At 39.0% G+C, this 27179-nt stretch overlaps 2 long non-coding RNA genes across 5 annotated transcripts; one reads left to right on the forward strand and one right to left on the reverse strand.

Annotated features, from left to right (window-relative positions):
- Nucleotides 1–6388: 6388 nt before the first annotated feature.
- LOC137236785 (uncharacterized) lies at nucleotides 6389–13802 on the reverse strand. 4 transcript variants are annotated; one of them, XR_010948631.1, is made up of 8 exons: nucleotides 13788–13802; nucleotides 13042–13186; nucleotides 12752–12981; nucleotides 12355–12694; nucleotides 11806–12302; nucleotides 11598–11748; nucleotides 7620–7944; nucleotides 6389–7560 (listed from the first exon to the last, which is right to left on the reverse strand). It is a non-coding gene; the product is annotated as an uncharacterized lncRNA (long non-coding RNA). The 4 variants fall into 4 exon arrangements; XR_010948634.1 differs by lacking the exon at nucleotides 13788–13802 and having other exon boundaries at nucleotides 11806–11915; nucleotides 12014–12302; nucleotides 13042–13056; XR_010948633.1 differs by lacking the exon at nucleotides 13788–13802 and having other exon boundaries at nucleotides 11806–11948; nucleotides 12014–12302; nucleotides 13042–13056.
- On the forward strand, nucleotides 12729–26955 carry LOC137236786 (uncharacterized). Its single transcript, XR_010948635.1, has 4 exons — nucleotides 12729–12912; nucleotides 20423–20640; nucleotides 20713–20942; nucleotides 24819–26955. It is a non-coding gene; the product is annotated as an uncharacterized lncRNA (long non-coding RNA).
- Nucleotides 26956–27179: the final 224 nt, after the last annotated feature.

Genomic DNA, 27179 nt, shown 5'->3' on the forward strand with positions numbered 1-27179 from the left:
TGATGCTGAATGGCGTATTCTGTAGAATAAACTAGCTAAGTAAGGCGCCAATGTTGTGTTTTCTAAATTGCCAATTGGTGATGTTGATACACAGTATTTTGCAGATCGTGATATGTTCTGTGCTATTCATGTACCAGAAGAAGATTGGAAACGTAGAATGAAAGCTTGTGGTGGTGCTGTTATGACTACAGCTAATGATATTAATTCAAGTGTTTTGGGTCAATGTGATTACTTTGAAGAACGTCAGGTTGGTGGTGAACGTTTCAACATTTTCCAAGGTTTGACATCAATTTCATTTTTATAGTTTATAATTATTTAAAGGTTGCGTTAATGCTAGAACAAGTACATTGATTTTATGTGGCAGTGTTGAACAATTTTTGGAAGAAACTGGGCTTCGTTACATGATGCTAAATTGCTTGTGCGGCGTACAATTAAACATGATTCTGTTGTTGCTGGTAAGTCAAAATACAAATTGAAAAAAATGTCTAATCTTAGGGCCTCATTCTCTATTACGAAACGAACTTTCGATGCGGATCAGAGACGAATCGCTAGTGTATTTGCACTATGTTAAACAATGGCAACTTATCACTTGACAATTACTTTTGCCTTCCTGTTAGTTAGAAAGGTAAAGACCGAACGAAAATGATAGAGAATACCATTGCTAGACGATATCGTTTGGAGGCGAATCGTTCGTCTGAGCTATCGTTCGCAATACAGAATGAAGCCTTTAAATTGTTAAGTAATATAATGAAAAGATTGTGTCCAAATACCCCCAGCGGGTTAGGGGTCAGAATTTATCTGCGGTAGGTATGCCTGTCGTAAGAGGCGACTAAAATACCAGATTCAAGGGGCTGTGTAGCGCAACCCTTCAGGTTGCCAGCGCAATATATAGCTTCTCCAAACCCAATTGTCAACATCACCTATCCGCGGCGAATCCTGTTTCACTAACAGACAAGGATCTGTGGGGGGGGGGGGGGGTGGATAGGGAGGGATGGCCTGAAGGTTTAATGTGGCCACATAAATCGTTCCCAAGATAGTCGGGCTAGCACTTTAATGGTGCTGTGTTACTGGAGCGTACCGGATCTGTATCCGGCTAAAGGACCATCACATCGATAACACTCCCCAAACCCTTCGGGGAGCAACCTTATCGCTACAAAAACAACAACAACATTGTGTCCAAATCCCGAAAAAAAACTATAAAATTTGTGTCAGTGAAATGATAATTATTACTTTTGGTTGTTAGTTTTGAGGCATCGTCATCGAGTTCCTTCTGATCGTATATGCCGGTTCTTTTGCATTCTTTTACATGCATAAAGTGCCGTTGAAGCCTTCCTCACCCTCTCCTCCACGTTGAGCTTCCATGACAGCTTACTGTCTAGGATCATTCCTAGATAATTTGTGCAAGGTTTCTCCCTTAGGGTCGCCCCTCCTAACTTAGGCCTGGTCCAATTAGGGACCTTGTACCTCTTTGTAAACAAGACCATATGCAACGTCATCTGCGTAAACCGTAAGTTTTTCTGGTCCCTCGTAGAATCCCCTAAGCAGCTGGTTAATGACCAGCGTCCACAGCAGAGCTGATAGCACCCCTCCCTGCGGAGTGCCCCTGTCCACTAATTTCGTGGCCGCGTACAATCCCCATTGCGATGTAATCTTACTGCAGTTTAACATGCAGTCGATCCATCTGGGTAAGGCTGGATGTACTTTAACGTAATTAAGACCATCAATAATCGCTCATTTAGAAAGCCCCGGCAATGCTTAAGAAGACTTCTAGAGCATATTCCTTATATTCCAGGGCTTTTTCTATGCCTATTACCACCCTATGCAATGCGGTGTCTACTGACTTGCCTTTGGTGTACGCCTGTTGTGTTGTGGAGAGCAGCTTGTCATCCACGTTGGACTTTATGTACACATCTAGCAGCCTCTCAAAGGTTTTGAGCAGAAATGATGGTAAGCTATTGGGTCTATAATCTTTGGGATACACGTGACCGATCTTCCCCGCCTTTGGGTGGAAAGCTACACGAGCAGTTCTCTAAGAGTGCGGTACATGATTCAGTTTATGCACCCATCGAATATTATTTTAAGCCATCCCACGACCGCCCTACTTGAAACTTGTAGCATGGCCGGACATGTACCATCTGAGCCCGGCGATTTCACCACCACTACGAGGTCCTCAGTAGTGCAATTAGGCAGCATATATGAATGCAGCTGTTTCCTTACCATTACTACAGCTCGCACCCGTCCTTCCGTTTGCGCATAGTAAACGCCAAATCCGCGCGCGCTAATTCCAGAAACCTTTCCTCCCGATGGAAGCCACGGCTCCTGGATCAGCGCGTTAGGAGGAGGAGTTCGCTCGACGCCACTTTACTGTGTTGGAGGTTTATCTGTAGGACTCGCAGCACCAATGGGCTGCTTGTCCCCCTCCAGCACCTTCATCGGGACGTCGTCGTCCTCCCCTAGCCCTTTTGGTTTAGAGTGTTCGAAGCCCCCTTCAGACTCTTGTACCTGTTGTGCCGGGTGTTCCTCTGTGCGACTCACAGCACCATCTGGCTGTTGGTCCCCTTCTAACACATTCGGAGTGACGTGGGCTACCTCCACCTGTCTTTTTTCCCTTAGGCTTTTGAGGTCCTTTTCGACTTCGCCCACGTCCAGCGTGTTAGGACTTTAATACCCGCGACTTCTTTTCCTGAGTCGCATATAAATTTTGCCTGTACCTAAGGACATTTTTCCAAGCTGCGCTTACAATATATCCTCCGCCTGCTTGTTTATTTGGAAGATGTATAACTGACCTTCCTCCGTAGGCCGAGATACAGTAAGTACCTTCCAATCCTGTGTCGGTATGTTCGGATTCTGATTCTGCAAAAGTCGCAGTGTATCCTCCGACTTCATCACGCATGGTATCCATACCTTAACTTTTGGTACCTTGGGGATTTGCGCTTTATCCACCATCTCAAAACGCGCGTTCGTGCCCTGCCTTTGGAGGTTTGGAACCACTTCCTCCAGCCAGGCAAGCTCGCGATGTTGTCGCACGCTATCATCTTCATACCATTATACCATCCCCCGAATCAAAGGTTGGAAGGAGCTTACTTGGTTATTCCCGCATCATCTTAAGCTCCTTTTCTACAGATCACTAGTCATCTGTTCGAAAGGACTGCTACGATCAACCAGCGCCACAGTCAGTGACTGCTTTGCCACATCACTCATTTTCTCGGGAAAAGCCGGCGTCTTAGTGTTATTTCCCTTTGGCACCTCCGAGAAAGCCGGAGTCTTAGCTCCCTTTGGCACCTCCGAGAAAGTCGGAGTCTTAGCGTTATCTCCCTTTGGCTTATCTCCTACTTCCATAGTTGGAACTTCCCTCTGACTCGCAGCCTTCGAGGTAGTTGCTACCTCGCTATTGGGGCCCATCTGTCTTACAGCTTTGGGCCTACTTGTCTTGTCTATGGGACTGCCCTGCGTCGCGGCTCTGGGACTGGGCCCTTTCTGCCATTCGACGCTTCTTCCTCCTCATACCGGTTGCAGAACCGAGGGTTTCTCGCAGCAAACCTTTTGAACTGCCTTCGACCTACTTCTACCGCCTCATGAGCCCATGCCAAGCGCTCGATCTCCTCTTCTGTTGGGTCCACCACTGCTCCCAAGCACGGTCGACATTTGGCATGTTTTAAATAAGGTCACCGATGATTTGGTTGATGAAAATATCAGGTTTCGCGAGGCGACAAAACTGGAGAGATTGGGGAGATAGCTGTTTATTTTATTACAAAGTTCATCGATGTAGGAAACAATAGCATAGGCGTAGAAGCAATAGTGACTCCTGGTGGTAAAGGTAGCTATTGATATGTAGAAGTTAAGCAGAAGTTTGAATATAAGTTTTTTTAAGTTATAGCAAAAAAAGCGTTGAGGATTTTTAATATCTTACCAGGTACCCTCCTACATGTTTCTAAGAATGAAGAATAAAACCTATTCAAACTCAATTTTCACCAGGACAAAGCCGCTGAGACTTCGCTATACTTTAACATACAATACGTTACCCCATTTTAGCACAACTATCATTTTTTGATTTTATTAAATTTTATAAAATGTTTCTTCCTCTACAGTTCTATTTCGGTATTGGATCGTAAATATGGCTTTCGCATTTTCTCCATCAATAACTGTGAAAAGGTGGAAGAAATCTATGCGTGTAAATCTCACATATTATCTTGGTCGAGCGTTTCTTCAATAGCTCTCTAGTGGTGATGGTGACAGCAGAGAAACCCAACTGTTTACAAATGTTACACTTCAAAAAGAATCAAAATATCTTCCATTGCGTCTACGGCTCAAATACCCACAGTATATGAATGAATCGGTTGCACGAACTGGGTCTGAATACTGAAACAGTACACATATTCAAAATGGATGAGGAGGCTGTGATGATGGTATAGGGTGAGTTGTTGAATAACATACGAAAACCACTTTAACCCATCTATATATTTGCATTACAGCTAAAGCTTTACAAACAGCAAAATTGCTGGCGCCAAGCAATTGAAAAAGGCAGTGAAGCATTCATAACACTGTACGGATGATGTAAAGTTAGAAACTGCTGTTGTAACAGCTGCCACCGACACAACGGTCATCTCTACTTCGCCGAGTAGCGGCTCGTCCGACTATCTATCGAAGACAGTATAATCATATCTTTTGCCAACACAGGTTAGCGATGTGCTTGCACACGAAAAGATTTCAATTGGAAAACACAAACCAATTAAGAGAGTTTATTTATTGTTAAAGTATTTTCTTTTCTTTATATCAACAGTATTAATTTAAGTTGCAATATCACGTACATATATAATAAGGGATGTGATACAATTGCTGTCGGAATTAGATTTGAAACCAATCAATACTCCTGCTAAGGGTTGTAGAATTATTGCTTGAATAATTAGATTTAGAACAATAATAAGTCTGACTTTATTACAAGTCGTACATTTTTAAGTTCATCAATTACGACAGCAATCGGATTCCACGACACCTTTGAATATTCTTGATTTGAAAAAAGAGTAAACGTAATCTGAATTTCTACTAAGCTTTAAGTTGTAGATTATTCAAATAATTGAAGTTTATGCTGCAGCTTAAAATTATTTTCTGCTCGCTTAGAAAAGATTTCAATTGGAAAACAAAAACCAATTAAGAGAGTTTATGTTATTATTAAAGTACTTACTTTTCTTTATATCAATTGTATTAATTTAAGTTGCAATATCACGTACATATATAATAAGGGATGTGATACGATTGCTGTCGGAATTAGATTTGAAACCAATCAATACTCCTGCTTTGGGTTGCAGAATTATTGCTTGAATGATTAGATTTAGAACAATAATAAGTCTGACTCAATTAATAGTCGTACATTTTTAAGTTCTTCAATTATGACAGCAATCGGATCCACGACACCTTTGAATATTCTTGATCTGAATTTCTACTAAGCTTTAAGTTGTAGATTATTCAAATAATTGGAGTTTTTTCTGAAGCTTAAAATTATTTTTTGCTCGCTTAGAAGAGATTTCAATTGGAAAACAAAAACCGATTAAGCGAGTTTATTTATTATTAAAGTTCTTCTGTTTTATATGAACTGGATTAATATAAGTTCCAAGTTCATGTACATATATAATAATATTGAAAATAATAAATATTGAAAATTCAATTTTTTTGGTTCATATTTTATTCATATGGCTGTTCCAGGTAAAGTAAATCTGCAGGTAAAATTCACGTTATATGGCGGTTATATAAATGGTAAAACCGCAGTAAAATTGATTGTCAAATGACTCGAAAATGTAGAGTGAAATGACGGAAAAATGACCGCCATTTGACGAGCATTGTGACGTGTGTGAGCAGCACAGTGCTATGCTCACATCCTATAAGTGGGAGCGGAATGCACGATCACATTAATAGGAACGAAACGGAAAATTTGGTCACAAAAGTTCATCACGCTCATGCAAACGTGACTATGAATATAACCGCTGCAGAAAGTCACAATGACCGTAAAATGACTAGTAAAATGACGTGGAGCGTTTTTGCAGGAGTGTCAGTTAACACTTCCCTGACTTTCTGCAGCGGTTATATTCATAGTCACGTTTGCATGGGCGTGATGAACTTTTGTGACCAAATTTTCCGTTTCGTTCCTATTAATGTGATCGTGCATTCCGCTCCCACTTATAGGATGTGAGCATAGCACTGTGCTGCTCACACACGTCACTATGCTCGTCAAATGGCGGTCATTTTTCCGTCATTTCACTCTACATTTTCGAGTCATTTGACAATCAATTTTACTGCGGTTTTACCATTTATATAACCGCCATATAACGTGAATTTTACCTGCAGATTTACTTTACCTGGAGCAGCCATATGAATAAAATATGAACCAAAAAAATTGAATTTTCAATATTTATTATTTTCAATATTATTATATATGTACATGAACTTGGAACTTATATTAATCCAGTTCATATAAAACAGAAGAACTTTAATAATAAATAAACTCGCTTAATTGGTTTTTGTTTTCCAATTGAAATATCTTCTAAGCGAGCAAAAAATAATTTTAAGCTTCAGAAAAAACTCCAATTATTTGAATAATCTACAACTTAAAGCTTAGTAGAAATTCAGATCAAGAATATTCAAAGGTGTCGTGGATCCGATTGCTGTCGTAATTGAAGAACTTAAAAATGTACGACTATTAATTGAGTCAGACTTATTATTGTTCTAAATCTAATCATTCAAGCAATAATTCTGCAACCCAAAGCAGGAGTATTGATTGGTTTCAAATCTAATTCCGACAGCAATCGTATCACATCCCTTATTATATATGTACGTGATATTGCAACTTAAATTAATACAATTGACATAAAGAAAAGTAAGTACTTTAATAATAACATAAACTCTCTTAATTGGTTTTTGTTTTCCAATTGAAATCTTTTCTAAGCGAGCATAAAATAATTTTAAGCTTCAGAAAAAACTTCAACTTAAAGCTTAGTAGAAATTCAGATTACGTTTACTCTTTTTTCAAATCAAGAATATTCAAAGGTGTCGTGGAATCCGATTGCTGTCGTAATTGATGAACTTAAAAATGTACGACTTGTAATAAAGTCAGACTTATTATTGTTCTAAATCTAATTATTCAAGCAATAATTCTACAACCCTTAGCAGGAGTATTGATTGGTTTCAAATCTAATTCCGACAGCAATCGTATCACATCCCTTATTATATATGTACGTGATATTGCAACTTAAATTAATACTGTTGATATAAAGAAAAGAAAATACTTTAACAATAAATAAACTCTCTTAATTGGTTTTTGTTTTCCAATTGAAATCTTTTCCTGTGCAAGCACATCGCTAACCTGTGTTGGCAAAAGATATGATTATACTGTCTTCGATAGATAGTCGGACGAGCCGCTACTCGGCGAAGTAGAGATGACCGTTGTGTCGGTGGCAGCTGTTACAACAGCAGTTTCTAACTTTACACCATCCGTACAGTGTTATGAATGCTTCACTGCCTTTTCCAATTGCTTGGCGCCAGCAATTTTTGCTGTTTGTAAAGCTTTAGCTGTAATGGAAATATATAGATGGGTTAAAGTGGTTTTCGTATGTTATTCAACAACTCACCCTATACCATCATCACAGCCTCCTCATCGATTTTGAATATGTGTACTTTTTCAGTATTCAGACCCAGTTCGTGCAACCGATTCATTCATATACTGTGGGTATTTGAGCCGTAGACGCAATGGAAGATATTTTGATTCTTTTTGAAGTGTAACATTTGTAAACAGTTGGGTTTCTCTGCTGTCACCATCACCACTAGAGAGCTATTGAAGAAACGCTCGACCAAGATAATATGTGAGATTTACACGCATAGATTTCTTCCACCTTTTCACAGTTATTGATGGAGAAAATGCGAAAGCCATATTTACCATCCAATACCGAAATAGAACTGTAGAGGAAGAAATATTTTATAAAATTTAATAAAATCAAAAAATGATAGTTGTGCTAAAATGGGGTAACGTATTGTATGTTAAAGTATAGCGAAGTCTCAGCGGCTTTGTCCTGGTGAAAATTGAGTTTGAATAGGTTTTATTCTTCATTCTTAGAAACATGTACGAGGGTACCTGGTAAGATATTAAAAATCCTCAACGCTTTTTTTGCTATAACTTAAAAAAACTCATATTCAAACTTCTGCTTAACTTCTACATATCAATAGCTACCTTTACCACCAGGAGTCACTATTGCTTCTACGCCTATGCTATTGTTTCCTACATCGATGAACTTTGTAATAAAATAAACAGCTATCTCCCCAATCTCTCCAGTTTTGTCGCCTCGCGAAACCTGATATTTTCATCAACCAAATCATCGGTGACCTTATTTAAAACATGCCAAATGTCGACCGTGCTTGGGAGCAGTGGTGGACCCAACAGAAGAGGAGATCGAGCGCTTGGCATGGGCTCATGAGGCGGTAGAAGTAGGTCGAAGGCAGTTCAAAAGGTTTGCTGCGAGAAACCCTCGGTTCTGCAACCGGTATGAGGAGGAAGAAGCGTCGAATGGCAGAAAGGGTCCAGTCCCAGAGCCGCGACGCAGGGCAGTCCCATAGACAAGACAAGTAGGCCCAAAGCTGTAAGACAGATGGGCCCCAATAGCGAGGTAGCAACTACCTCGAAGGCTGCGAGTCAGAGGGAAGTTCCAACTATGGAAGTAGGAGATAAGCCAAAGGGAGATAACGCTAAGACTCCGACTTTCTCGGAGGTGCCAGAGGGAGATAAGACTCCGGCTTTCTCGGAGGTGCCAAAGGGAAATAACACTAAGACGCCGGCTTTTCCCGAGAAAATGAGTGATGTGGCAAAGCAGTCACTGACTGTGGCGCTGGTTGATCGTAGCAGTCCTTTCGAACAGATGACTAGTGAAAGGTGGAGATCTGTAGAAAAGGAGCTTAAGATGATGCGGGAATAACCAAGTAAGCTCCTTCCAACCTTTGATTCGGGGGATGGTATAATGGTATGAAGATGATAGCGTGCGACAACATCGCGAGCTTGCGGTGGCTGGAGGAAGTGGTTCCAAACCCCCAAAGGCAGGGCACGAACGCGCGTTTTGAGATGTTGGATAAAGCGCAAATCCCCAAGGTACCAAAAGTTAAGGTATGGATACCATGCGTGATAAAGTCGGAGGATACAATGCGACTTTTTCAGAATCAAAATCCGAACATACCGACACAGGATTGGAAGGTACTTACTGTATCTCGGCCTACGGAGGAAGGTCAGTTATACATCTTCCAAATAAACAAGCAGGCGGAGGATATATTGTACGCGCAGCTTGGAAAAATGTCCTTAGGTACAGGCAAAATTTATATGCGACTCAGGAAAAGAAGTCGCGGGTATTAAAGTCCTAACACGCTGGACGTGGGCGAAGTCGAAAAGGACCTCAAAAGCCTAAGGGAAAAAAGACAGGTGGAGGTAGCCCACGTCACACCGAATGTGTTAGAAGGGGACCAACAGCCAGATGGTGCTGTGAGTCGCACAGAGGAACACCCGGCACAACAGGTACAAGAGTCTGAAGGGGGCTTCGAACACTCTAAACCAAAAGGGCTAGGGGAGGACGACGACGTCCCGATGAAGGTGCTGGAGGGGGTCAAGCAGCCCATTGGTGCTTCGAGTCCTACAGATAAACCTCCAACACAGTAAAGTGGCGTCGAGCGAACTCCTCCTCCTAACGCGCTGATCCAGGAGCCGTGGCTTCCATCGGGAGGAAAGGTTTCTGGAATTAGCGCGCGCGGATTTGGCGTTTACTATGCGCAAAGGGAAGGACGGGTGCGAGCTGTAGTAATGGTAAGGAAACAGCTGCATTCATATATGCTGCCTAATTACACTACTGAGGACCTCGTAGTGGTGGTGAAATCGCCGGGCTCAGATGGTACATGTCCGGCCATGCTACAAGTTTCAAGTAGGGCGGTCGTGGGATGGCTTAAAATAATATTCGATGGTTGCATAAACTGAATCATGTACCGCACTCTTGGAGAACTGCTCGTGTAGCTTTCCTACCAAAGGCGGGGAAGATCGGTCACGTGTATCCCAAAGATTATAGACCCAATAGCTTACCATCATTTCTGCTCAAAACCTTTGAGAGGCTGCTAGATGTGTACATAAAGTCCAACGTGGATGAAAAGCTGCTCTCCACAACACAGCAGGCGTACACCAAAGGCAAGTCAGTAGACACCGCATTGCATAGGGTGGTAATAGGCATAGAAAAAGCCCTGGAATATAAGGAATATGCTCTAGAAGTCTTCTTAAGCATTGCCGGGGCTTTCTAAATGAGCGATTATTGATGGTCTTCATTACGTTAAAGTACATCCAGCCTTACCCAGATGGATCGACTGCATGTTAAACTGCAGTAAGATTACATCGCAATGGGGATTGTACGCGGCCACGAAATTAGTGGACAGGGGCACTCCGCAGGGAGGGGTGCTATCAGCTCTGCTGTGGACGCTGGTCATTAACCAGCTGCTTAGGGGATTCTACGAGGGACCAGAAAAACTTACGGTTTACGCAGATGACGTTGAATATGGTCTTGTTTACAAAGAGGTACAAGGTCCCTAATTGGACCAGGCCTAAGTTAGGAGGGGCGACCCTACGGGAGAAACCTTGCACAAATTATCTAGGAATGATCCTAGACAGTAAGCTGTCATGGAAGCTCAACGTGGAGGAGAGGGTGAGGAAGGCTTCAACGGCACTTTATGCATGTAAAAGAATGCAAAAGAACCGGCATATACGATCAGAAGGAACTCGATGACGATGCCTCAAAACTAACAACCAAAAGCAATAATTATCATTTCACTGACACAAATTTTATAGTTTTTTTTTCGGGATTTGGACACAATGTTGTTGTTGTTTTTGTAGCGATAAGGTTGCTCCCCGAAGGCTTTGGGGAGTGTTATCGATGTGATGGTCCTTTAGCCGGATACAGATCCGGTACGCTCCAGTAACACAGCACCATTAAAGTGCTAGCCCGACTATCTCGGGAACGATTTATGTGGCCACATTAAACCTTCAGGCCATCCCTCCCTATCCACCCCCCCCCCCCCCCCCCCCCCCCAGATCCTTGTCTGTTAGTGAAACAGGATTCGCCACGGATAAGTGAGGTTGACAATTGGGTTTGGAGAAGCTATATATTGCGCTGGCAACCTGAAGGGTTTCGCTACACAGCCCCTTGAATCTGGTATTTTAGTCGCCTCTTACGACAGGCATACCTACCGCAGATAAATTCTGACCCCTAACCCGCTGGGGGTATTTGGACACAATCTTTTCATTATATTACTTAACAATTTAAAGGCTTCATTCTGTATTGCGAACGATAGCTCAGACGAACGATTCGCCTCCAAACGATATCGTCTAGCAATGGTATTCTCTATCATTTTCGTTCGTTCTTTACCTTTCTAACTAACAGGAAGGCAAAAGTAATCGTCAAGTGATAAGTTGCCATTGTTTAACATAGTGCAAATACACTAGCGATTCGTCTCTGATCCGCATCGAAAGTTCGTTTCGTAATAGAGAATGAGGCCCTAAGATTAGACATTTTTTTTCAATTTGTATTTTGACTTACCAGCAACAACAGAATCATGTTTAATTGTACGCCGCACAAGCAATTTAGCATCATGTAACGAAGCTCAGTTTCTTCCAAAAATTGTTCAACACTGCCACGTAAAATCAATGTACTTGTTCTAGCATTAACGCAACCTTTAAATAATTATAAACTATAAAAATGAAATTAATGTCAAACCTTGGAAAATGTTGAAACGTTCACCACCAACCTGACGTTCTTCAAAGTAATCACATTGACCCAAAACACTTGAATTAATATCATTAGCTGTAGTCATAACAGCACCACCACAAGCTTTCATTCTACGTTTCCAATCTTCTTCTGGTACATGAATAGCACAGAACATATCACGATCTGCAAAATACTGTGTATCAACATCACCAATTGGCAATTTAGAAAACACAACATTGGCGCCTTACTTAGCTAGTTTATTCTACAGAATACGCCATTCAGCATCAACAATTTTCTGATACTCTTGGACATTAGAGGACATTGCTGTGGCAGATCATTTTTCCAATAACACTTTGTTGCTCCTTTGATTGGCGCTTCGACATGTACAGCCATGTCATATTTTAGCATGCATAATTGTAATGCTTTACGTATAGCTTTAATGATGATACGTGCATGCACGCCTTCCTCAACATCTGGCTTAACTTGTTTTAAGATTTCACATGCTTAAAATACTACTGAAGTGGTGCCATCGCCGACCTGATAAGAGAAACTTTTTATTCTACACATTATAATATAACAAAAAACTTACCTCAGCATTTTGAGATTTGGCGATGTCTACTAGAGTTTTACGGCTGAATTCACAATATCCAATGGTTTCATAATGGTTTCCCCATCATTTGAAATTGTGGCCTTACCACTGGAATCAACAATATGCTTGTCAATACTACGTGAACCCAATGTAGTGCGTACAGTGCCACAATTGAATGCGAGGCATTGATGTTGGATATGAGTTGAGGTTTACCATGGGAGCTATCGGTACCCAAGAATTTTTTACACAAATACTCATGTAACCAATACAAGTTCAAGACATTCATATTTATTGATACGCTGTCCGGTATGGCCCAAATGTTGGAAATATGCAGTTGGCACTGTTGAGAAAAAATATGGATCAATGAACACAAGTAAAAGTGAAAGATTTTTTATACCATCTCTTGTTACTTTACACATTAGACATTGGAAACGACGACCAGCATCTACAAGTTGCTATTGAGCCTTGCAACGATTGCATCTAATTGCACCCAATTCACCAAAATTTACAATGGGTGGCTCATATTCACCCTCAACCGTGCGTGCCATTGGTGAGACGGTAAGTGTAATGGACAAAGCTGTTGTTTTTAATAAATCAGCGGTTGCAAGTATGCAATACAAAGACGACCTGCAAAGAAGAAAGATCAAGGTAATTGCCAAGCAAAACATTAATTTCGATTATCGATACCTAACGTAACGTGGCGAGAGTTACCCTGATCTTCTACCACATATTTTGTGGTCACAAATGGTGGTAATAAACCCTGTTCATTAGTAATAAAAGCACCACCAGCGCTATTTTGATTTTCAATGATAACGCTTATCGGATTTGGCATCTGATCGGGATCTAAACGGCGTTGGGCTTGATCATACGGTAATAGTCTAGTTGAGGGGTCGACTGTTAATACGCTACCAAAAATATCGAGAGAGGTGTCAAACGACGCGTATTAATCTCGAGAACAATAATCCGATGGCGGAAAAGAAAAATTTTATCTCTGTCCGGAGATATTTGCATTTGAAGTTGGCGATTTTCCATGTGGTTGTTGTTGTGTTTGTACCCCCAAAAAAAATTGTGCATCACCGTGGCGGTAGCCACGGTTATACCACACACCCGGACTTGGCATGGCGTAGCCCAGGGTTACTTTTTATAATCGCGGCCGAAGGCCGCCAACGCAGAAAGGTGTTCTGCGCAAAAATACTATGGATCCGACCCCCGTTTTCGGAGGTACCCGCGGGTCTTTTTTCGGTTTTTCGTTAATATCTTTTGAACGTGTTAAAATTTTTATTTTCCGCCTTCGGATTATTAATACTGATGTCAAGACGCGTCGTTTGACACCTGTCTCGATATTTTTGGTAGCGTATTAGCAGTCGACCCCTCAACTAGACTATTACCATAATCATCAGCAAATTTGTAAATTATTAGTTGTATTAACATACATTATAACCAGGACGTCCGGACGTGTCCGGGTATTTCTAATTCAGCAGAGACAGGAAAACATTTGATGGTCGAAAATTTTTTCAATTTAGAGTTTTAAATGGAATATCTCCGGAAAGATTTAAAATTAAGAGGGAGTTCTCCCGATCACAAATATATATATTTTAAAGTCTGCAAACTTATAATTTAAAAGTTATTTGTTGTTAAAGTTTGCAAATTTAGCAAATTTCTATAGCACTTTAAATTACAATTTACACATCTTTCAAAACCTTAATCCACATACATATCTATATAAATTGGCAACGATAAACTTAAATTGCATTTTTGTATATTTCACATTTCATTTTTGCATTGTTTTCACTTCTTATAAATGTTTTTATTAAATCAATCGCGCTTTTGCAGCAACATGCACATATATATATACATATATTTTATTGATGACATTACAAAGCTGTGCTGCCACATATATATACGTATACACATATAAAATTTGTATAGAAATTTGCAAACTTTAACACCAAATAACTTTTAAATTATAAGTTTGCGCACTTTAAAATATATATATATGTGATCTGGAGAACTCCCTCTTAATTTTAAATCTTTCCGGAGATATTCCATTTAAAACTCTCTAAATTGAAAAAATTTTCGACCACCAAATGTTTTGCTGTCTCTGCTGAATTAGAAATGGCGTATTTTTTTGCACGCAAAAATGACGTATTTTGCTATCCCTATAAAAATAATAGGTGCGAGAGAGCACGATACATTGTGGGAAAGCTAAATTTGTCAACATGCTATTTCATTTGGAGAATTTTTCATTCCAAATCGTCACCCCTGTCAAAATTTCGTGTGCCTGTGTGCGTTTTTGGTCACACGATTTTTGCAGGGTTTGTAGTATTTGTACTTGTATTGAAATGTAAAATCTACCAACATTTTTGTAAAGCGTCTTTTGTCATATTTTTTCCGAAATCATAAACACTCTTATCGCGAAGTTCACGCGGAAAAGTGTTCGCCTTCACTTCTTTTGTTCGGGTGAACTTTTTCCGCCTATCGGCAATTTCGGGCGAACAAAAGTTCACTTCGAAACAGCTGATGCTCTATTGCGAATTGGCAGTGAACAAATAATTTACTTAAAATTGTGTAAATTGTGTAACCAAGCATATATTTCCTTAAAATACAACAAAAATAGAAATAAAAAATGTATAAAATAATGTTTAGTATTGCACGTGAGGAGAATATACATAAATGTGAAAGCGGTTCGGAGGCAATTAAGGGAAAGTTCTAACCCTTTGGAGCTAAGTGATTCACTGTAAGCTAAAAATTACTATTGTCAGCACTTTTGAATAACAAGTTAATTTTTTTCAATTAGTTTTCGCCAATATTACAGGTTAAACAAGTCGGCATTCTAATATTTGCTAGTTATTCTTACCACTCCTTACCAATTTGGAGTTCCACTAGTTGTGAAATTGTGTACATGCCTTCATTTTTTCGCATAGGGAAAAGGCGTCGGAAAGGACAATGAAGTGGGTCTTAGCCAATCTTGTTTCAGTGAGGTGCTCAACATTTTGGAACCGTTGCTTTGCCCACAATGGATAACTTGGCTAACGTTGGCTATACGTTGTCATAAAAAATAGAATTTACAGCAATTCCTGTATTCACTTCTTCCACTCAGCTTCCGATTGTGCATTATTTATTGATTTATTTCTAATAATAAAAGAACATATAATTATAAGAGTATCAAATTTCAAAACAAAAAATTACTTAAATTTTGTTTTCCTCTCGTTCGCCTGTAAAATATAAGTGAACAAATTTGGGTGTTCATTTCGCCCGAACAAAGAGTTGCCGATAAGGTGAAATCTTTTTCGAACACGAAAAAATTTTTCTCCACCCTGTGCGATAGGGTGAACAAAAACTGTGAATATTTTCGGGTGAAAATATAACTCGCGATAAGGATGAAAATTATTCTTGAATTTGTAATCATTTGAAGGAGTCGTTTGTTCTATTAAATATTATAACGTTTTTACAAAATTGTTCGCCTACAATTTATTTAATTTTGGTCAACTCGCGACAGTCATTTATTTACGTTTTATTTCGTGTAAAATGGAGCTCGAGAAATGTATGGTCGTGCAGTGAAGAAAGCACAAGGAATTGGGTGTACAATATTGCAGGAAGATGATGGATCGATTCCATCGGAGCAATCTAACCAAGAAGATGAAAGTGTAGTTATGAGTGAGCAAGCGAATAACGATCTGAAGCAATTGTGACAGGAAGTGGGTGGTCTTAAAAAGATGATTGCAACACTCACGGCAGCATTGGGACAGAGCGGCTTCTCGGTATCAACAACATCTTCGGCTAGTGAACATATGGATGGTGAGCAATTGTACACATCATGTCTAGCAACATCAACTCCGACTACGACGTCTATAGCAGCGGCGGTAAATTTTAGTTCGAGATATACCAAGCAAGCAGTCACTTGTATCTACAAGCAAGCAGTCACTTGTATCTACAATTAACGACAATAACAGACTCCTTTCGTTTGGGCAAGCAGTGCGGCTGTTGTGCGGACACAATGTCAAAACCATAGTATTTTTCCTACTGTAACAGCAAATCAAATTTCAACGTCTTATTGGGGTGCGCAGTCAAATATGCCAATAAGAACACCAATAGTTATAGAAAGTGAACAGGTGAGAGTATCAAACGAAAATATGCTTCATGTAATTTCTTCACAGGGTTATGCGAATTTGCGTGCAGAAACTTTTACTTTAAATAGTACTAAATGTGGTTTAAAAGAAATAGTAGAAATGTGGCCAAGCTTTGATCCTTGCAAAAATGATATAACATCTATACAGTTCGTGGAAAGGGTAGAACAATTAAAAGATGCTTGTGGTTGGGATGAGAGAAAAGGCTGGATAGATTCTCAGCCAATATTTAGAGTCTGGACAGAATTTTTTTGTGCATTTCTGACAGATTTCCCGTATATTATTAATACAGCAGATATATTAAATTGATAAATTCGCGTATACGTAAAGATGAGTCTCGGATTGAATATTACTACAGAATAACCTTTATCGCGAGTTTTATTTTCACCCGAAAATATTCACAGTTTTCGTTCATCCTATCGCAGAGGGTGGCGAAACCATTTTTCGTGTTCGAAAAAGATTTCACCCTATCGGCAACTCTTTGTTCGGGCGAAATGAACAGCGGGGAAATCCAAATTTGTTCACTTATATTTTACAGGCGAACGAGAGGAAAACAAAATGTAAACAATGTTTTGTTTTGAAATTTGATACTCTTATTATGTACTTTTATTATTAGAAATAAATCAATAAATAATGCACAATCGGAAGCTGAGGGGAAAAAAGTGAAATTCCTGTATTGCTAAGTATGTAAATTCAATTTTTTTATGACAACGTATCAGTCGGCCAAGTTATCCACTGTGGACAAAGCGACGGTTCCAAAATGTTGAGCACCTCACTGAAAAGAGATTGGCTAAGACTCACTTCATAGTCTTTTCGATCGCATTTTCCCTATGCGAAAAAACGAAGACATGTACTCAACTTTACAATTGGTGGAACTCCAAATTTTTGCTTCAATGGTGGCAAGGAGTTGGTAAGAATATCTAGCAAACATTAGAATGCCGGCTTGTTTAGCCTGTAATATTGGCGAAAGATAATTGAAGAAAAAAATTAACTTGTTATTCAAAAGTGCTGAAAAAAGTAATTTTTAGCTTGCAGTGATCATTCAGCTACAAAGGGTTAGAACTGCCCCTTAATTGCCTCCGAATCACTTTCACATTTATATTCTCCCCGCGCTCAATCAATTTCAATACTAATCATTATTTTATAAATTTTTTATTTCTATTTTGTTGTATTTTAAGGAAATATATGCTTGGTTACAAAATCTACAATTGTAAGTAAATTGTTTGTTCACTGCCAATTCAAAATAGAACATCTGCTGTTTCGAAGTGAACTCTTGTTCGCCCGAAAATGCCGATAGGCGCAAAAAGTTCACCCGAACAAAAGAAGTGAAGGCGAACACTTTTCCGCGTGAACTTCGCGATAAGGGTGAATGTTAACACTTGGGAAAGGCGGTCAAGTTGAAGATAATGTAGTAATTAAATACATCATAAATGTGTTAAATGATAAAGAACTCATTTGAATTTTATCAACAATGAATTTTTCAAGACCTTCAGATTTGTTGCTAGCTTTAATGTCTTTAAATAATAGTGGTGGACAGACATATAGTTTAACGAAAATAAAATACGGACCGAAGTAAATAATAAAGAAAGTATGTCAGTCGGAAAGTCATTAAATGTACTAGAAGGTTCAGTATGTTTTAAATGTAAAGAGAAAGGGCATATTGCGAAAAATTGCAAAACAAAACAAAATCCAAGGGTTAATATTATTAAAAAGCCTGAAATTAATAATCACCATTATTGTCATTGGCGTCGTCGTCACTGAACCACGACGACGTGTTAAATTCGGTATTGCCGTTGTCGTTTTTGATAACTATTGACGACTATCGACACATGTTTGGTATTGGCTAAGCAAATTTGCTGTCGTCGCGTCCCTCACACGACGCCATTTGTGTCGACGCTGTATTTACTGACGACAGAAGGAAAATATGTAAGTAAAACATTTCTTTTTTAATTAATTAAATATACATATATGTAATATGCATTGTTTTTTTAGATATTCAAAATGAAAATAACGAGTGCGCAATAATTCGAGGTTCTTGTAGCTGGACTAGAAAAAATCGGAGTTATTTCTGATTTTTTTTCTATTGAGTCTAAGCTCCTCTTTATTATTTTTGTCACTAGAGCTTATGATAAAACATTTTTGTAAAATCTTGAAATGAGATATTTAAACAAATCTCAAATCGCGAAAAAAGATACAGCAATAGTAAAAAAAAAAAAATCGAACAGCTGATCCAGAAATGACAGAGATGGTATATTTTCCTTTCGTTTATCGATAAATTGTCGTCGTCGTCTCAACAAGCTTAGCCAATACCGATTTGGTGTCGAAGTGACGGCGACGTCGATACGATGTGACGTCGACTGAAATACGACGACGACAATGACAATAAGGGTGAATAAAGAAATTATAAAATACCTTAAAATGGTAATTAGAGAGTAAGGGACTAATTGACTCTGTAAGTGGAAGAAGCTCTTTAATAAAAGAAGAACTGGAAAAATATTGTGAAGGTGAGTTGGTGAAATGTGAAGTAAAGTTGAACGGGTTTGCTGGTGGTATATGTGAATGCAAGGAAGCATTATCGACAGTGGTCACAATTGAAAACAATAAATATTTGTGTAAAATTTTGACAGTCAACAATGAAACTATGCCTTATGATGTATGGGTTGGTCGTGATATTTTGAACCAAATGAAAACAGTAATGGAAAGTGGAAATTGTAAAATTTTGCCATTGGCTTAACAATATACATATGCTATTAATGATAATGAAGAGAAGACACTACAAGAACTTTTCAATAAATATACTGATTGTTTCGGTGAAAAATTGCCGGAATTGGGTAAATGCAAAAATTTTACGATGGGTATTGTTTTCAATTCTAAGAAGCCTGTTAATCGCAAACCGTATCAAATGCCAATTCCTAAAAGAAAAACAGTCGAAAAGATAATCGATGAACTACTCTATTTAGAAATTATTCATCCATCAAAATCTTTATATGCATCTCCAATGGTTTTGGTGAAGAAACAAAACGGCGAAAACCGACTATGCGTCGATTTTAGAGAATTGAATTCAATAACAGAGAAACAACCATGGGTTATGCCAACCGTGGATGGTGTTTTGTCAACGTTGGCTGGTGAACAATACTTTTCAACATTGGGTCTTATGTCTGGCTATTATCAAATTGAGTTAGCCGAACAAGCAAAGCAATACACTGCCCTACAAGACGGAGGTAACTAGTTCACCCACACATTCAAAGCTTTTTTTGCTCTCCACTAACACATCGACGTTTCATGCTGTAATCGAAATGACAGTTCATTAATTATTCCGGAAAACATTGAAACGCAGAAAAAATATAATTTTTGAGATGTTCATAAAACCATGATGGAATTATTATTATTATTACATTATGAATAAAACTCTTACAAGCTCTCGCTTAACATGGTGTGTAAAAAGTAAAAATTCTTTTGCTTTTAGTTGTGACATGTGGCGGAAATTAAAAATTTTGTTGCAGAGAACACCTTTTTGCGTTGGCGGCCTTCGCCCAAAATAATATTAAGGGTAACGTTTTGCAAGACGGTGCACCACCTAATTTAAAAATTATCAAAATTATGTTTTGACAGAAATAAAAATGTATATTTTCGGATATTTCGGATTCTAAAAACGGAGCTCGAGGCGCGTCCTTTGATTCCACGTTTGATAATTTTTGATAAAAATTAGGTGGTGCACCGTCTTTTAAATCGTTACCATATTAAGTTGTATCGAATCGAAGGGATGGCCTAGAAGGTTTCATGTCATTGCCCGGAACGTACCCGATCTGCATCCGGCAAAGGACCAACAAAGTCGATAACGGGGAGTGTCCTTATCGCTACAACAACATTATTTACTTTCTGCTTTTCATTCATACGTATGTGCATTTTTAAATAATAAAAAAAATGTTATATTCTAATAGATAGCATCTCCGCCGGGGTGCGATTCAGCTAAGAATATGCCAAAACCAGAGGAAACCTACAATTAAATGCAGATTTACGTGTCATTTGCCAAGGATTTACCGCTAAACAAGGTACTTTACACAACCAACATGCTTTGGAATACGGTACCAAATTGGTTGGATGTATTTCCCTAAAAAAGGGTGGAACTACGCATCTTGGCTTGCCAGTATTTGCTTCGGTAATTTATATTGATTTGTATTGATTAAAAATTGCAATAGTAGATAATGTAATGTGAATTAAAATTGAATAGGTAGCCGTAAAAAAACAGGCAACTGATCCGCATGCAACTGTTATTTATGTGGCGCCACCGGGAGCTGCTGCTGCTATCCTAGAAGCATTAGAAGCAGAAATTTCTTTGATTGTTTGCATCACCAAAGGTGTGTCATAACATGATATGGTTCGCGTTAAGCACGCTCTCTTAAGTTAAAAAAATCGCGTCTAGTCAGGCCCGATTGTCCAGGAATCATCGCACCAGAAAGGGTAAGTAAATTGTCTACCAGATTAAATATATAAACAACATGTATCAATTTGTTAGTGATAATTTGTCATGCTTTTGTTGATAATCAACTAAAGAATGCAAATTCGACAGAGTTCGAAGTTCATGTAAATACCAATTGATTTTTTTAATTAGCGTTTGGAGAGCAAAATACATATGTATGTATGCATATAACTGCATAGAAGGGGAGGAATTAATTAATTATTATCAGTAGATTTACAGTAGATTTATTATCAGTAATTTTCCCTGCGTCGCAGTTGTCATTACATTGCGTTAGGAGAGGACATCAACACCTTATTACCCACAGCCAGTTAAAATTTTAGTAAATTTTGCTCTTTTCATCACTGTTTCAAAACGTGGAAAGTTATATATCGAGCATTCCATGGAGAATGGTATGTTTTAGCAGACTTTCGCATTGCGGTCATTATTAATATTCATACCCTAGAAGGTTTAATGTAGTCATATCAATAGTTCCCGAGATGGTGGGGCTAGTACCTCAATGGTGCTTGTTACCGGAACGTAGATAGATAATTTATTGAGGATTGCACAGTGACTTGCACATCTCCTTCACAGCACCTCATCCTAGCCGACTTCCTTGATGAACCCTAGCAGTGTTCTTGGCTTGAGGGATTAAATGTGGGAATGCTCTGCCCATGGTGAGCCCATAAACTTAGTCCTACGTCTTGAAATTGCGTCGCATTCTAGAAGGATATGGTCCGCCGCTGATCCATCACAAAATCGGCATGTGTTGTTCGATATTATACCCAGCTTTTGCATGTGACTGTTCAGTCTACAGTGTCCTGTAAGAATAACCGTTAGGATTCTTAGGTTATCTTTCGAGAGGCCTATTAATGCCCTATATCGAGTTGTGCTGTAACCCCCTAACAGTAACTTAGATTGACTCAGGCCTGGCATATTGCGCCAGTGTTCTTCTCTCTTTTCCCTCCCTTCTACTAATAGGGGCATTTATTGAGTGAGCCAACTGCCAGGAACGGCTCGGGATCGATGGGTCATGTAGTTGCTGCCTCTCTTTCCGGGTTGTCCGCCTGCTGTTGTTGTTGTAGCAGTGCTTCGCCCCATCCAATAGGTGCGACCGATCACAAATTTTCATGAATGTCCTCTAACGGGAGTCCAAAGAAACTTTCTGTTTCAACAGGGGTGGACCATAATGAGAGGAGTGTTAGAGGCGTTGGTTCTACAATACAGTTAAAGAGAGAGATGGTTGGTGTCATGTGGGGACACATTACGAGCAGGACAATGTTTTGTATGTCGGGGTTGATTCTGGATAGGTAAGAGTTTAACCTGTTACGTTATCCAGCTCGAAGTTGAGCTAGAGTGACTACTCGCGTTTCCCTAGGGAGAGTGCGTTCCTCCTCTGCTAGTTTTGTTCCTTGAGTACAGGAGTCACCGGTATAGAGGTCCGACGGCTGTTTGTGGAGTTCACTGAAGACCTGCTTGTGTTTTTAGCTTCATACGGCAGTGTTCTCAGGTGCCGTATTTCCTCATAATGTAATGAGGCCGTGAACAACAAGAGCCACAAAAAATTTATATAAGTTACGAGGACGCTGGATTTTGGGATCAAGCCCAGAGCAACCTGTCCGATGCAACCATCCCTTGCACGTGAAACATTGACAAGAGTATTTATTTTTTTAATTTAATTTACTTATTATTACGGCTGTTTAGGCCTAAAACTTAAACTACTAATTACAACTCATTGTTATAATCATTTATTTCTATTGAATATGCTGTTGGAATGCCATGTGATTCCGATCAGCATATTTACTAGCGTGACAAAGGGACGAGTCTGGGAGCCACTCATTTAAGGAAGGTTGGAAAGGACGCGTTTCCAATCCTCCAGTGCTCACAGCTTAAGGCAGCAAAATTTGGAACTTATATTTTTCAATTATATTTGTATTTTAAGCTGTCGGAATGTATTAGTCTCCGATCAACACAACTAAACATGTCTTTGGTTGTTGGAAATTGAAAATAACGTGTATCCAATCACCCCTCAACTTTGTTTAGTAAAGACGCTATCGGAATGCATGAAGATTCCGATCAGCACAGCGCAACGTATAATGGGAGGTTGAAAAGAACGTGTTTCCAGTCCCCCCTGCTCCAACTTTTGTTTGGCCTTATTTTCGATATTTTTGTTACACATTATTCAATTTTATTGTTATATTAATGCTGTCGGAATGCGAGTGATTCCGATCAGCAACAGTAAATATCGGCTGGAAATACCGAATTCCAGCGAAATTAGTTGTTGGAACTGTCTGGAGTTACAGGTGGCGACCGATTTTCTTTTCCTTAGGGCCGGATGCATTGTATTTTGCCGCTTCCAATATTACCATTCCCTTTACGCGCTCCAGTATCGGACATATCATGTAAAAAGGAGAAAAACTTTATCTTAATGGAAGGGTTTTACAATGCTCAAATAAACTTTTTTTTTAAAGTATTGAAGTTATTACTACTTTTTATGTGATTAGGAAGTTCATTGAAATATTTCAGGCCCTTATATATACGACCGTCCTAAAATTATTCTTTTCCGGCAAAGGCAGCAAACTAATTTCTCAGGACCGGGGTCAGGAGAAGGGCCCGGATTGGGGTCGATACCTTTCCGGAAGAGGAGAGTATGGCGCAGACCCGCTGCAAGGATTTTCTGGGAGGATGACAATTTGTGGGAGGGACGCAACAAATTAAACACTGAGTCCGCCTGCTCATTACTCTACTCCCCTGTGGCCTAGGACCCTGGGCAACAGTACTAAGTTGTGTGCTTGTAATTGATTTAGCTTTTCTACACACTCAAGGACCAGTGCTGACTTTATTTCGAACGCCGCAAATGCCTTTAGTGGGGCCTGACTGTCTGACTGAGTATGGCAATTGTTTCATTGGGTTATCAGCGCTGAAGGTTCAGCTTAGCGCACTAACTTATGGCGAATACTTCCGCTTGAAAAATGCTCGGATGTGCTTTTAGAGGTACTGATATTTTGGCTCTGGGTCCGAAAACTCTGGCTCCAATCCCCTCTGGCGTCTTCGAGCAATCTATGTACCATACGATCTTGAGCAGACTAGTAATACATTGCACCCGCCCATACCTATACAGCCGTACTAAGAGACGGAGCAGCCCATTACATTTTGACACAACCGGAGCACTGCTGGACATCCAATCTATATGAAAGCTATGCATTCAAAAGTGTTTGTACCAGTGGCTGGTGCACACCGAACTGGACCAATGTATGCTATATTGATGCCTGCACAAGTACAAAGCTATGTTTGTGTGAATAATGTTACTGCTAATGTCCATTTGCACGGTTGAGCACATACAGTACCTACGTTTATACAAGGTAGAACACCACACTATCTACATGGCGATGTAGCCACCGATCAGGTTGTTTTAAGAGATTAATTAAAATATGTTATTCATAAACACTGATTCTTATATTTTCATTATCATTAAACTGTAGACTGTAGACTCATGACGGGTATTCTTACTGGACACTGCCTTCTGGCGTCACATGCCTTTAAATTAGGCTTGGTCAGTGATAGCAGATGTAGGAAGTGCGTGTTGGAGGAGGAAACGATCGATTACGTTCGGTGCTCGTGCCCTGCGCTTGCCAGGCTAAGACTCTAGTTAACAGCTGTCAGATCTAGAAGCAGCAAGTGGCTTAAGTTCTAGGAAGCTTCTGGTATTTGTCAAGAGGACGGAGTTATTTTATAACATAGGTCCTGGTTGTTGATATGGTTTTTAGCTTGGTCGTTAAAACATACTTCTGGTAACACTACGGACTCATTCAGTCTATGTGAGGTCCTCATGAACCCGCCAGTTCAACCTAACCTATATTTTGTTTTGGTTTTTACTTTAGAATCAACCGTTTAAGTACGCGATGTAAGCTAACTAAGCGCCGCTTCCAAACTGCGAAGAAAAACTACCATTTGTAGTCGTAGCTGACGATGCTTTTCCCCTGTTAGAAAATATCATGAAGCCATTTAGCCACAACACACTCAAGGAAGAAGAAATCATTTTTAACTACAGGCTTTCTCGGGCGAGAAGAATTGTTGAAAACTGTTTTGGCATTTTAGCATCAAGATTTAGAATTCTCCTACAAACTATTAATTTGTCACCAGAAAAGTCACGAAAATTGTGTTAACCTGTTTCTACTTGCATAACTTTTTACGGAGGCAAAATGAGGAGACGTATTTCGATGTTGAAGAAACAGATCCCGGAGCGATAGAATACGCCGGTTGGCATAATGACCATGGACTTACAGCTCTTCAAGCTTCAAATGCAAAGAATGCATCCAATTTAGCAAAAACTACTCGAGAAAAATATTGTAATTATTTTAATACAGTGGGAGCAGTTCCGTGACAGAACAATATATTAAATATAAGAAAGTGAATCATTTACGGAATAAAAACAAAATGAATGTTTGTGTTCACAAAAAAAAAGAAACAATAAAATTTTTACTTTTCTTCCTACCTCAAATGTGTTTGTATTTTCATCCTGCATCGTGGTAACGCCTGCCAAAGGTTCTTCTCGATCTTTCAAAAAGCATAGCAAATCATAGCACCAAAGAGTAGGAACATATTCATCCTCAGCACCAGCACCAGACTTCAAACTATCTCTCTTTTTTTTGATTCACGCCGGTATTGCGCCCGCAAACTACTTATTTTTTTTTATAACTGTATCCTTTGTGGCATCAGGATCTACTTCTTTTAATTTTTCGATTAAAGTCGCATAGTCATTATTTTTTTTAATTCTATTACAATAATCTTTGCTTTTTACTTGCCGCAATGATTGCAAAGATTTATACATTTCAATAAATTCACTCAGAAATTTTTTATTGTCCATTTTACTTTTCCGCGCACGTCTGTTCCGTTCAGAAATTACTACGATTATGAGCTATTTCGCCATACACGCACGAACAGTTCGCGCAAATGTTCGCCAAAAATTAAAATATTTTGATTTTTGGCGAACATTTGCGCGAACTGGCAAACACCACCATACACGACAGAAAAGGTCGCAGAAACATGACATAACGGGAATGTTCATGGAAATGTTCGTGTCGTGTATTTGGCGCTTTAGCCAATACCGATTTGGTGTCGAAGTGACGACGACGTCGATACGATGTGACGTCGACTGAAAAACGACGGCGATGTCGACAACGACAATGACAATAAGGGTGATTATATTGATATGGCAATTTATGCTTTGCATCAAACCTTTTCTTCGAAACTTTTTTTGTAGTTTCAATATTTTTAATTGCATCATCGCGCTTTTCTTTAACATTAATTGATATTTTATTGTTGTTGAAGACATGAGTCTCAATTAATTTAATCCCCTGTATTTATGTATAAATTGCGTGCGGCCGGCAACCCTACCCTTTCATCTTTTTCCTATATAAAAAATCTATAAGAGAGTCACGTAACGGTCCTTTCGAAATTGTAAGCGGTCAAAAGTCGCTCTAGTTGTTCTTCCCTTCATATAAGTTGAGTTAGTTGTCTTTAACTACCTCCGCGTCCGTATCGAAATTATATTTGTAAATACGAGTTGTCGTGCAAAGTGATTTTAAAGCAAAATAAAGTTTACATTACAGCACACGAAGTGTTAGTAGATTTAAAGTGCAGTGTTTTTATGTCTGGTGGAAAATTCTCTCCCTTGCGCATCGGCGCTTTCCCATCACTCCCCATCTAAAACTAAACATTGGTCCTTTAGGGCTATTAACTAACAAGCGACCTAGAAAATCGAAAAATTCCCCAAAAAATATCGAGGCGGTACGTTAAACATAAAACTAAATCGAAAAAAACAGACAACAATTGTAAAATATATAAAGTAATAGAAATATTAAATTGAAACAATTACAACAACGATTAACTAAGTGATACAAAAAAAAAAAACTCAAATACATACATATATATGTACATACAAATAAGATCAGATAAAAAAGTACATTAGAGTGGCCCATAAAGTGTGTAAGGAAAATATTTACTTAAAAAAGAAAATACGAGATATTAAAAAAAAAAAAATCGTGAAAAGTGCGGTTATATTATACTTACCCATAAAATACCTTAAATAGAAAAAGTTAAGTTTTCAAGAAAACTATTAAGAGTGCGGTAACTTACCTCGATACACACACATATACTTACCAAATAATGCCTGAAAAAATAGAAATAAATTAAAATCTAGCTCCCTGTTACATACAAATTTACACATATACTAAACATAC

Source organism: Eurosta solidaginis, chromosome 1 (genome assembly GCF_040869045.1).
Source record: "Eurosta solidaginis isolate ZX-2024a chromosome 1, ASM4086904v1, whole genome shotgun sequence".
NCBI lineage: Eukaryota > Metazoa > Arthropoda > Insecta > Diptera > Tephritidae > Eurosta > Eurosta solidaginis.